Raw genomic sequence first — 9,757 nt, 5'->3', positions numbered from 1 at the left:
GGGGTAGCCCCGAGACAAACTTCAGGAGTTTCTCCTCAGAGGGATACTACATCTCGTATTTTCCTGCCAGTCCATCACAAACCGCAGGTCTCCTACATACCCCCATCCACAGCCAGGAGTTTCCACTCCTTTATGCAAGGGCAGAGACCCCTTCCCCCCAACCCGAAGCTGAGGCCACTCTGGAAAAGCAACCCCTGAGCACCTAACAGCATCTGGGGAAGAATTTCCTTCAATTGGTGACACTCGAAGACTTCTTGGGCGGGCTGAGCCCTCCTTTCTCACCATCTCTCCACTTCCGCCCAGCAGTCTATCAAAAGGGGTCTGGTTAAATCAATTACCATACATCCACGCAAAGGAATATTAGGCAGCTGTAATCAAGAATGAGGAGGCTGGTCATGTACTGAGAGAGAATGTCCTTAAAGATACATTTTAAGGGGGAGAAGCATTTATAGGAGGGTGTGAAAATTATATTACGATTTAGGTAAATAAAGGAAAGATAATCTTTGCTTCTGTGTGCCTAGGTGTATGCTTCTGTATGTATCTCCAGAAGAATACAAGGTACAGGCCACAGTGAAGGTCTCGAGAGGAAGCTTTTTAACTATAAACTCGATTTCCTTTTAAATTTTTGGCCAATATAAATGGACTACCATTTAGAACATGAATAACATTTAAATTTTAAAAATATTCTGTCTCTTTTAAACTGAAACTTGTTGACATTAAAATTTTTATTGCTGGCTTCTCTTTAAAAATGCAGCTCTTGGCAATACTAGGCCCAGGGTCTCTGGTGGCAGCCCCTTTAGACCAGGAATGCGGGCTCCTGTTTGCCACAGTCCTCACCCCTCCCTATTTCTCCCCACCTGGCCAACTTCATGCTCTCTTTTAGCTGTCTGGCTCCTATAAGGAATGCCTGCTCTGGAGCTTCCTTGCCCTTGCTAACTTCCCATCTCTCAGACTCTCTCCTTTTCTTTCTTCCCCAAGATCAGGATTTTTCATTCTTCGCAGATGTAGATGTGAACCTGTATTAGGAAGTATGACAGCACCTGGTCCCTGCTCGGGCTGTTCCACGAACTTCACAGGGTGGGGGTTGGGGAAATAATGTTGACATCTTCCATCCCTGGACGAGGCAGGAACTTCATTTGAGACAGGGCTGTCTGGGTCAGAGGAGGCTCAATGACAGTGGGAGGAAGTCGTAGAGACATCTGAAAAACAGGCAGGAAATATATTAACCCATGAAAAACAAAAAGAGCATGTTTCATACCCCATAGGTGGTAGACATCTCACCTGTGTGTTTATTAAAACTATAGTATATACGTTCAAGTTTGCATGTTACAGACTAGCCTGCAAGGATACTGAAGAAACTGATAAGAGTGGTTATCAGTTGGGGAGGAAAATGATCTTGTCTATTTATAGCACACCCTTTCAGGTTATCTTTCTTTCATTGTCTTTGAGCCATTGTACAGCTCAGTGATAAATAAAATCTAGTAGGCCCAACACAAAGGTGCCCATGCTAAGCCTCGCCTTAACAAAACTAAAAACCTAAGCTAGTTTCTATTTCCTGTAAATGCTCGACTTGCCCAGAAGATCACATTTAAATACAGCAGATCAGTTTTCGCTAGCTAACGCCCTTGTTCCTAAGCAACCACCTGCTCCTCACTTTGTAAGACCCCCCCACAAAGTAAAATGGAAATTTAATGCCAACCAATTAGAAAATTTCCTCATTTGCTTCCTCCTTTGCCCAGTATAAGCTCCTCCCCTCCACCCACTGCGGGGTGGAGGCGGGGAGATTCTTTTTACTTTCTGGATGGGATGCTGCCCGATTCAGAATCTCTCAGTAAAGCTGTGGGATCCTAAATTGCATGAACAGTTTTCCTTTTATCATCAGTAAGTTTTAGTAACTGACAAAAATGCAAAATAAGTCTTATACACATGCAGTTTCTTTCCTGTCCAATGGAGGTTTAACTGACTTCTCTCCCTGACCCCACTCCCTGAAAAAGTTTTGCCTTTATTTACATATTCATTTCCTTATTCCTGATCTCTAAATGTGTCTGTTTTCAGATTCTCTTTTGAGCTGATTCTAACATCTGTCTGGTTCCCTCTCATCAATTAATGAGTAGGGAAAAAACCTCTAACACATGTTCCTTTTATATTTGTACAACAGTCATGATTTTACCTTTTTCTGAAAATTTTCTTTGCACATTTATAGACTAACCTGGAAGGATGCTTAAGAAACTAATAAGAGTGGTTATCAGTTTGGCAAGGGGAAACTGGGTATTTCTAGAGATGAAGTAGGAAGGAGGCTTACTTTTGACATCTTGTACTTTTAGAATTTCATACTATGCAAATAGCTATCCATTCTAAACTATAATCAAATACAATATTTTTCAGACAAAAATAATTGAGGAGAGGGAAAAAGAGTTTACTGATTAAGAATATGGGATTAGGGTCAAGTAGACATGGATTTAAAGCTGACATTTTCTAACCAACTGACTGGGCAAGTTACTGAACCTCTCTAGGTTTCGGTTTCTTTATCTTTAAAATAGAGATAATAATACCTTGCTGCTCGAAATCCTTGCAAAGGTGGAATGCTAACTTCCGTCTTTCCCGGCTGTGGAGCCGTAACTCCTTTGAGGTCTCTTGAAGATGATACCTTTAGTTGAGGTGTGGCCTGACTGAATGAGGATGAATGGGTGTTAGTCCATATTAGAAGGAAGCCTTAAGAGGAGAAGAAACTGGAAGCAAGAAGTTAGAGAACGCCCCCACTGAAAGAATCCAGAAGTCAGCAGAAACTAGAAGAGCCTTAGAAAGCAGAGGATATCATCATGTGACAGCCTACAGAGATAAAAGCTGAGGAACCCCAAAGATTTCAGGCAGCTAGAGCCAGAACACTACAGGAAAGGTAAGTTTGCAGATATCTTGAATTTTGACTTCTTATAGTAGCCTGAAAACCACAACTCAATAAATGCCTGTTGTCTAAAACAGAAACAAAAACAAAAATCATTGCGAAGACTGAATGAGATTTTAAATATGAAGGGCGTGGTATACGGTAAGCACTCATAACAAATGTTCAGGCCCAGACCGGGTTCGTGAAGAGCACCAGCTGGCACTGCCGTGAGTCCGAAAAACACGCCAGGCACAGAAGCAGACATAGATTTATTAAACTTACCAACAAGAGAGAGTTCCCGGTGGTAGTGGTCTGGAGGGGGAGTGCTCCACAGAGGGGCAGGGAGTACAAGGGACAATATGTATATGATTTAGAACAAAGACATTTCATATAGTGCGAGGACATCGGGCCTCTAGTAGAATCATTAAAGGGGCTCATCACCTAAGATTAAAGTTTAAGACTAAGATACAATCAGTGCCACCCTGCTCTCGTCCCTTTACATCTGTGATTACATTCTCTTCACTCCAGGAAGAGAGGTTGTTTTCTTTCTTGACCTTTGTCCTGATTAAACAGACTGTCACGTGCCTGGGGTTTCATTCATGTTTAGGAGGCTGCCCGGGCCCTGGGCCGCCACAACGCACTTGGACCACAACATTATCATTGTCACCATCCTCATCATCAAAATCCAGTGTTTCCCCAGTACAGCATGGACCCACCGAAGGAGAATCAAGCAATTTTAGGTGGAACTGCATAACAATAAATCACAAATCCTTTTCCAATTTCTTTCAGTCCTCCTTGATTTCTCAAGGACGAAGTATCAGTTTGGTGCTAGTCCATCTTTCATCCCTAGCACATGCTAATCTTTTTTTAATAACAAAGGAAGCAGCTTCGGTTCAGTGATTTCTGCAGGCAGAATCTGCTAGAATTGAATAACATTGTTCTGTTTTCATTGCATTTTTTTCTACAGTTGCATTCTTTGCAGGGCTGCATTCTGACTTACATGGGCTTTGGCACTTTTGTCTTCATGGGCCCCTTCCTCTATTAAAAAAAAATTAATGATAATAAAAACATAAATTATTTTTTGTGACTGCATTGGTATAAATAAGAATATAATCCAGGCAGGATTCATTATTATATATTCATTATTATTATATCATTTTTTTCTTCTGATTTTAAAATAAATTAAAATTAAACACTTCTGTGAGCCTCTAAAAATATTGTGGGCTTGAAGCCCTGAACTTACTCTGCCATGATTCACTCTGTTTATGGCAAATGCTACTGATTTTCCCTTTAAAGAGGAGATGTTAAAATTTCCTTTTTATGTGTGTACTCAAGTACACAAAACCGAATCCACTAAAAATATGAAAGTAAATAATAATACAGGTGAAGTGGCAAAAAAATGAAAGTTGCTCATTTTACAGATGAGGAGACTGAGGTCTAAAAACAGAAAACCTTTGGAGCCAGGACCAGAATTCCTAACCCCCCCCCCCCAACTCCCTCCCACTCCCACCCCTTCTTCCCGACCCTCCAGTTATTTCCTAGGTCCTGGGAATGGGAAATGGCAATCCCTCCCCAACTAGCTTAGACCATCTCTTCCGGGATGCGGGAGGGGCCTGGAGGTTACCCCACAGCACAGGCCAGGTCTGCGGAGTCAACTTCCCCAAGACCCCATGGGGAAACGACTTCAGGACTGGGCTTTGTTTTCATCAGAACACAGATTTAAAACCTTCAGGAAGGCCGACAGATGATAAAGTTCCTTCGGTGAGCTAGGGCCCAGAGGAAAGAGCTTTTGCCACCAGTCTGAGCTGTTCTGTGGCCTGAAGCAGGGCCCAGAGAGGCCCTGGGGAAGCTTCAGACTAAATGGATAGACTCAGCTGGGTTTGAATCCCAAACTAAAGCTAAGCTTTAAAAACGATAGAATATAGTTGGGTTGGATAGAAAGCATCAATGTGGTCCTACTTGCAATATTTCTTTCATACTTTTTCAAAAGATCATTTCCTTGTAGTGCATCTGTAAATGCAGGCAACTAATGTTAATGCCTAGATTTTTGTCTATTTCATAAAGTGATGGTTTTAATAGGAAAATGAGAATAATCCAGGGCTTGCAGTCGTAAGGAAAGCAGGACTAAAGTATATTGGGACGGGGGTGCGGCACAGCGCATGCCTCAGCCCTGAATTCATTAAAGTGCTCGGGATGCAGCTGTTTCTCTGGAATCTGGAGGAGTCCTTGTCTCCCCCTCCACACCCCCGCTTCCTTCTAATAGCTTTGTGCCTCTTCTCCCACCCTTATCAGTAACTTAGAGGAGGTAACAGGCACCGCCAGCCTCCTGGAGGCAGCTGGGAGAAGTGGCTGTAGGGATCAGTGTGTAGGAGAAAATAGTTGCTAGAAGGTCTGGCTGGACAATTTAATCTGTGTCCTTGGTGGCCAATGTCAAAGAACCTTGCTCAATCAACCATTCAACAAATATCTGTTGAGTTTCTGCTGCGTGCCAGGTGCATGGACTGGAAATGGAATCTGAGCATCCCACAAGGCAGGTGAGAATTTTGACCCCGAACCCTAGGGAACTTGACCCCTGAGCACCCACTAGCCTCCAGCCACAGCAGAAGTGTTCTGGTTTGCTAATGCTACTGTTTTGCAAAACACCAGAAATGGACTGGCTTTTATAAGGGGGTTTATCTGGTTACAAAGTTACAGTCTTAAGGCCACAAAGCATCCCAGGTAAGTCATCAACAATAGAGTACCTTCGCTGGAGAAAGACCATTGATGTCCAGAAAACCTGTTAGCTGCGAAGGCACATGGCTGGCGTCTGCTTGCTCCCAGGTTGTGTTTCAAAATGGCATTCCCCAAAATGTCTCTCTAAGCTACAGCAGTGAGCTCCTTCTGTCTGAGCTCTTATGTGTTCCAGTGATTTAATTAAGGCCCATGCTGAATGGGTGGGGCCACACATCCAAGGAAATAATATAATCAAACGTATTACCCACAGTTGGGTGGGTCACATCTCTATGGAAACAACCTAACCCACAGATTCCAACCTAATCAACACTAATATGTTTGCCCCCACAAGATTGCATTAAAGAACATGGCGTTTGGGGGGACATAATACTTCCAAACCAGCACAAGAAGTCAGCAGGTGACACCAGAGTGTCATCAGTTCACTTAAAACCCCTCTCCTCCTGTTTGCTGGAGTTCTTATTCCTCTCTTTTATTCAGATGAAGAATGGAGATGTATCCTAGAGATGGAATCATTAGGGAGCCAACAGATAGGAATCCCAAGTTGTCCCTAACTGGTGAAGAACATTTATATTGGGTTGATCCCAAGCAATTCATCCATCCCCTCTCCCAGACATGCACATAGTCATTGCTAATCATTACAAAATCACTGGAGTTTCTCAGCAGTTCATCCTGGCCCTTGTCAGGAGTCCCTGACCTCAGAACCTTTGCCTTCTAGCTTAGGCAAGGTGTATTCATTCACTTAACATTCATTATTGAGCATCTTCTAGACAGTGAGAGCACAGTCTGATGTGCCAGGAATAAAGGGTGAACAAGACAAAAGAGGTCCCTGCCTTTGTGGGACTCAGTCTACTGGAAAAGACAAATACTAATCAAGTGAAAAAAAAAAAAAGGGCAAGCAAACCGATCGCCTCCTTGTGATAAATGTAATGAGGAAAACCAAAGGGTTAGAATGTGTGGTTGTTCGAAGCTGTTATTTATCCCAGAAAAGGCCATGTTCTTTTAATCCATTCCTATGGGTACAGACCTATTGTGGGTAGGACTTCTGGATTAGGTTATTTCAGTTGAGATGTGTCCCACTCCATTCAAGGTGGTTCTTAATCCTTTTTACTGGAGTCCTTTTTGAGAGGATAAAAGACAGAAAAAAAGTCCCAGAGATGCTAAGAGAGGACCCACAGAAGCTCAGAAAGGAAGCCACTGGAACCAGAAGCTGAAAGCAACAAAACCCGGGAGCAAAGGAACAGAAGACTCTGGCCATGTGCCTTCTCATGTGACAGGGGTATCCCAGATGCTGGAAGCTTTCTTCCGAGAAGGCATCGTCCTGTTTATGCCTTAATTTGGACATTTTCATGGCTAATAAATCCACATTGTAAAAGCCAACCCATTTCTGGCAGATTGCATTCCAGCAGCTTTAGCAAACCAAAACACTCTTATAGAGAATAATGAGGAGGGTGTTCAGAAAGGCCTTCCTGAGGAGGAGCATTTAAATGCCCAAACCTGAAGGGTGAATCAACCAGGCAGAGTGCAGGGAAAGAGCACTCCTGACACAGGGTACAACAAGGGAATAGGCAGGAAAGAGCAGACAAATGCTAGATGCTGGAAGAGGTCCAGGGGCTAGATGCAAAAAGGGAGCTGAGTAATACAAGAGGGGGTTAGAGAGGGAGGCAAAGGGCAGCTTGGACCGCATCTCATCTCATAGGCCAGGCTAGATAGTTTACATTTTATTGTAAGTGCAAAAGGAAAGACTTTTAAGTGGCTTCTCATCAGAATGTGCTCCCAGGGAAACCAATTTATATTTTCAAGAGATCATTCAGGCTGTGGAATGCAGAATGGATTGGAAGAGGCAGAGTGGAAACATGGAAACCAGTTGGGAGGCTATCGCAGTTGTACAGGTGGAAGATGATGGTGGCTTAGGCTGAAGTAGTGGCCCTAGAGATGGAGAGAAGTGCATGGATTAATGATATATTCTGGAGATATTACTGCAAGGTCTGCTGATGGGCTGGACATACAGAAAATCAATCTGAGTGAGAGACTCATCAGTCTTCCATGACCTTCTATCCTCTCTCAGCGGAGTTGGGAGCAGAAGGTGCAAATTAGGATCAACATCAAAGCCTACATGTTCACCTCAGCAGCACAGGCACCAAAATTGGAATGATACAGAGAAGATTAGCATGGCCCCTGCACAAGGTGACACACCAATCCGTGAAGCATTCTATATTTTTGAATGATAGAAACATTTGGTAATGGATGGTGATGATGGTAGCACAACATTGTGAACTTAACAGCACTGAAATATATATATATATATCTGAATGTGATTAAAAGGGGGAAAGTTTAGATTGTATATACAGTAGCAGAATAAAAATTAGAAACAAAAATCCATGGGACTACATTTCACAGTAAACCCTAACTTAAACCATGGACTATAGTTAATAGTTTAATTATGAAAATGGGCTCTCATCAATTGTAACAAATGTTCCACACCAATACAAAGTGTTGTTAGTAATAAGGTGGTATACGGGGATCCTGTATTTTATCCCTGAGTGTTCTGTAAACCCACAACTTCTCTAATACAGAAAAAAAAAAAAAAGCTCAAAGACCTGAAAGCAATCAAACTCAGGGTACCTGGAGCTGAAAAGTAAATACAAAATCCAAGACTTATAGGCCACTAATAAAACTAGGAATTGCTATATAAACAAAAGAAAGGTGAAACTAGGCATAAAAGTGATTTTAAATTATATAGATTGAACTAAAATATAAACTATGTTTAATAATAAAAAATATCAAGTACTTAGGAATGAAACTAACAAAAACAGGTATAAAACAGGTACAATACTTCTACAGAGAAAGCTAGAAAACTATAGGAGAGACATTAAAGAAGAGGACTATACCACGTTCATGGATTAGAAGACTTACTATTGTAAAGATACCAATTCTCCCCCACCAACCCCCAAATAATGTAAAGTAATACTAGTCAAATAACTGTTTTATTTGTGGAACCTGACAAGCCAACATTAAAACATATATAGAAATGCAGTAATCAAGAAGAACAAAATGGGAGGGCTTGCTCTACCAGATAACAAAACTTATAAGTGGTGACATCACAATTTGGTATCCACATAGGAAAAAAGTGAAACTATAGCTGTGCTTCATACCACACCAAAAAAAATTATCAGTTCTTGGTCAATTGTAAACATAAGTGTGAAAAAAAAATGTTAGGATCATAAATTGGAGAATACATTCTTGATCATAGAGTGGGAAAGGTTTTTTGAACAAAATACAAAATCATACCAACTCTAAAGAAAAGCTTGATAATTTTGACCATACTGCAATCAAGAATTATCGTTCTTAAAAAGACAATATTAGAGAGTAACTAGAAAGGGGCCAGAGGACACCAGGGGCTGTGACTGGCCATAAAGGGTCCCCTACAGTACCTGAAGCAGAAACCCGACAAAAACGGAGGAGAGACGGTGGCTGGAAGGATGCGGTGAGTGTGTTCTCCATCTGGACCGCCCCCAGCCCCCCAGCCCTGCAGCAGCAAAACTACTGCTGGGCAAGGGATCCTCCACAGCCAGACAGCAGGGAGATCCAGTGAGGGAATCCTGCAGGATGTGACTGCTCTCCCTCCACAGAAGTCTGAGGAGTGCAATGGTAAGACGCCGGGAAGGGAGAGGCACCATTCGGGTGATCAGGAGCCCCTCCCACAACCCAGAGACTGGCAGGTGCAAGGCAAGCAGACAACCGGCAGACAGGGCCCACATCCCACCTGCGGGGTGCCCTTAATGTGGCTCCCTGCCTACCTGCTTGGGGCCCACATTGCAGCCCCTGAACCGGGATTCCCCAGAGCACGCCAAGATCCAGGTGCACTGATTGGTTCCCCACCCGGTTCGGACTCCGCCCACCACACAGAAGTTCCGGGAATCCCTACTTGAGAGCTCCACCTGCTGGTAGCTTCGGGAAACTGCAATCCAGCAAACTGTACCTCAGGAGCACCACCTGCTGGTAGAATTGGTAAACTGCACTTCAGCAAATGAAATTATATATAAACGCTCGATTAATTCTGCACTTCCCAAAATAACTCTATCAAGACAAGCAAATAGCCGAAGCCAGTGAAAAATTACAAAACAATTAAAGGATGTAGAAGAC

General features: G+C 42.8%; 1 long non-coding RNA gene and 1 other non-coding gene across 4 annotated transcripts; one reads left to right on the top strand and one right to left on the bottom strand.

Moving 5' to 3' along the window:
* Nucleotides 1-355: 355 nt before the first annotated feature.
* Nucleotides 356-9,490, bottom strand: LOC119535983. 3 transcript variants are annotated; one of them, XR_005217329.1, is made up of 3 exons: nt 9,412-9,490; nt 2,553-2,669; nt 356-1,199 (listed from the first exon to the last, which is right to left on the bottom strand). It is a non-coding gene; the product is annotated as an uncharacterized LOC119535983 (long non-coding RNA). The 3 variants fall into 3 exon arrangements; XR_005217330.1 differs by lacking the exon at nt 9,412-9,490 and adding an exon at nt 9,046-9,383; XR_005217328.1 differs by lacking the exon at nt 9,412-9,490 and having other exon boundaries at nt 2,553-3,912.
* LOC119538985 lies at nt 7,730-7,833 on the top strand. Its single transcript, XR_005217760.1, has one exon. It is a non-coding gene; the product is annotated as a U6 spliceosomal RNA (small nuclear RNA).
* Nucleotides 9,491-9,757: the final 267 nt, after the last annotated feature.

Source organism: Choloepus didactylus, chromosome 6 (genome assembly GCF_015220235.1).
Source record: "Choloepus didactylus isolate mChoDid1 chromosome 6, mChoDid1.pri, whole genome shotgun sequence".
Lineage (NCBI taxonomy): Eukaryota > Metazoa > Chordata > Mammalia > Pilosa > Megalonychidae > Choloepus > Choloepus didactylus.
The sequence above is the reverse complement of the archived record's forward strand: the minus strand, read 5'-3'. Positions and strand labels throughout refer to the sequence as shown.